The sequence below is a fragment of the Protopterus annectens genome, chromosome 10.part0 (genome assembly GCF_019279795.1).
Source record: "Protopterus annectens isolate FY-2018-M chromosome 10.part0, PAN1.0, whole genome shotgun sequence".
Classification (NCBI taxonomy): domain Eukaryota; kingdom Metazoa; phylum Chordata; order Ceratodontiformes; family Protopteridae; genus Protopterus; species Protopterus annectens.
In genome coordinates, this window is record NC_056744.1 from 67662541 (window position 1) to 67665849 (window position 3309).

Genomic DNA, 3309 nt, shown 5'->3' on the forward strand with positions numbered 1-3309 from the left:
GCCACACATGATAAATGCCATAGGTGGTCACAATAGATCTAGGGAGACCAGCCAATGATGTCGCTCTGACATGGTCCTCTGCACATCCAACAGACTTATCTGCTATGAGACAACAAGGAATGTTACTGGAGGTGGGCCACTCCCGCCTCCCTGGATGAGATAATGATGTTCCTGGCCTCCCAACATACCACCTACCCAGGGGAGGTATTGAGCCACAGCTGAGGTGGCTTACTGGTAAATTGCATAGGCTATGGTGTGCAGGGTCTTGGGTTCAAGACCTGCAAAGGCTGTTTATTTTAGATAGCCCAGCTAGCTCAGTCGGTAGAGCATGAGACTCTTAATCTCAGGGTCATGGGTTGGAGCCCCACATTGGGCAGCTGTATTTTGGGGTGGGAGGTTGGCATAATGGTTAAGGTATTTACATTATAGATGCAAGTTTCCAGGATGTACAGGTATGTCCAATATTCACAAACACTACTACATATACCAATTCTCAATGAAGGACATTATTTCAGAATTGTTACTGTATTGATATTTGTGTGTTGCAGCAGCAGAATTATGCCATGGATGTAACAGCAAACCTGATGATGATGATGCACAATGTAAGTGTTATAGCATGCTTTCTTACTGACACAGTACATGCATGATACTGTCAGCAGCATGTGTGATGTGTTTTTCAATTGCATAGGCCCATCAACATCTGGACAGCAATAGCACATGTCTCATAAGTGTCTCCTTATCTTGTTAATGTGATCCATAGTTGTTTTCCACTGCCTCCGTTATGGGTGAGGATCATATATACATGGTTGTTTGCCATTTTATAACACAGGATCTGCTTAACTTCAGATGATACACTCCCCAGCCAGGGAGGATGTACCTGGTAAGGCAGTTTTAATGGTTACTACATTTCACTTTTAATAATTACAAATGTGGTTTTGTTTACGTGCACAGGACACCTGCAATCAGAACATCACCACTGTCCTTCCAGTATGTGTATATCTTATTTGCTGTGTGTTATACCTCAGGTTGAATACTATATGATGCCTTTAATGTGCTTACTACTGTGTTGAATACATCTATCTTTTTACATGACAGTGACATTTCAACCATAACCACCGGCGGTGGAGTCAGAGGAGGACATCAGGTAGGTTTCAGTAGTTGTATTGACATTATCTGTTCTATGTGATTGCTATGTAACTGACATGGAATATCACTGTTATATACAGTCCCTGAACCACTCATAGCCATGATGACCTGGTAAGTCCAGATAACCATTAGCATTATTGTTATATAGTTGTCCAAATGTCAGTACTATGTTGCATAGTTTGACTTCTGTGACTGGATATGACTTTTGTTGTCTGTCTCTTTTTACAGCACATCCAGTTCCTGCCACCTCCAGTAACCCATCCACTGATCCTGAGGTGGGATGTAATATGCCTCACTCTGATAGTATGGCTAATGGTATACAAAAGTCACTGCATTGGGTTGATTTCCCAGCCTTTAAGGGTACAGACGTGGTTTATGATGTAGCCTCTGACTGGGAGGATAATGTGGCCAGCCGCTCTGATGATTTGGGGATATTAGATGAAGAACATGATGATGACCGTGCCCTGCTGTCTCATGCAGAGTCTGGAAATGATGGTGGTGACTATTCCCCATAATGGACAAATACTGTCCATTGAACTAGACATGGACGTATAGCTGATGTGCATCGACATGTGTCAGAGGGTGTTCACTTACTATCACAGGCACATAAACATTTACAGAAGCATCATTGCTTTAACCTGCATGCACTTGCCCATGACACTGATTGTGTAGCAAACCATCTGCATGTGTTACATGAAGATCAGAAGAACAGACATGAGGTCATGGAAGCATTGACTATGTAGCATGAAGGTGTGGTATCTCTTGCACACTCTGTTGAAAGTCTTTTTACAGTGGTGCTAGAACAGTGTCAAGTATGATCCATGTGTTATGCGCCCTATCTGTACAAAGCAGATTACCACCAGTGGGGAGAGGTAGACCTCCTCTCATTAGACCCACACATGGCCCTCAGACATCAATGTCTGTGATGCAACTGCATACACATCCACTGTTTGTCACTCATCTGTAAGCCCAACAGTCAGATCCAGACATGTCACACTACTTACTGCTCCTACCCAGACTGTGTCCCACAATGCTAGTATCACCAAAGCTAGCTACTCAGTACAACACCATGGGCTGAGTGTTTCCAGACTTGACAGGGACAGCCAAGACCAGGCTGTGAGCTGCCAGCATGGGTACACTAGACTATATTTGAGTAACACTGATGGTTGATCCAGTGTGAGTCCTGTTGTGTCATTCTGACCCTGTGGCAATGATAACTGCTGTGCTGACCATTGACTAATATCACTCTGTAAGTGTTTTGTCAAATGTCTGATGTTACAGGTTTTTCTAATCATTTTTCTGACCTAGATGATTAGCGTCAAGTGGTGATATGTTGTACATCTTTGTCATTAGTATATGCTAGTTCAGATACTGATGACAGTAATGTTCTCTGTGACAATCTCATCACATACATGTTTGCATCTCTTGCTAGTTAACATATAGCATATATTGTCATGGTTAACAGGATGTCACCTTAGTAATTCAGCATTGATTGCTATATTACACATTTCCTTGTTGTCTGTCTTTCCTGCATGCAGCACTATGCCTACCTGTGCTACTTATGGCATTTTAATATGATATTGCACATGCCTCACTCTCAGCACTCACTGCACTTCTGTGGACCAGTTTTCATTTTTTATCCTTATGGTGGCATGTAATTCCCATGTGTGCCTTCCCATATTTCACTGATTTCACACACACACACACACACACACACACACACACACACACACACACACACACACACACACACACACACATCTATGTTACTTTATTTCTAACATAGCTGCATGTTCCATGACTGCTGAGTACTCACTTTTATTGATGTTCTGCATGTCTGTACATATTCTTACCTTTAATTGTGCATTTAAGCATTGTCTTATGAGTGACATTCCATGTCAGGATGCTTTATTGTTGTTCTTTTTTTAGATGGCTGTAATTACTCATGCTGCTGTTTCCTGTGTTGTACCACACTATTACACATCACACAATGCTATGTGTGATGCGTCAGTGTTTGTTAGTGTATGGCCCCTTGCTTTTTTATTATGTTTGTGCTGACATATTCCCATGCCCTGCATTGTTCTAGATTTTTTGTAGTACCGTCTATTTTACAGCTACCTTCTCATGTTAATTCTCTGCATGATGATATCATACCTGTACCAC

The 3309-nt window shown here is 42.0% G+C and overlaps 1 non-coding gene across 1 annotated transcript; it reads left to right on the forward strand.

Moving 5' to 3' along the window:
- Window positions 1–303: 303 nt before the first annotated feature.
- On the forward strand, window positions 304–376 carry TRNAK-CUU. Its single transcript has one exon. It is a non-coding gene; the product is annotated as a tRNA-Lys (tRNA).
- Window positions 377–3309: the final 2933 nt, after the last annotated feature.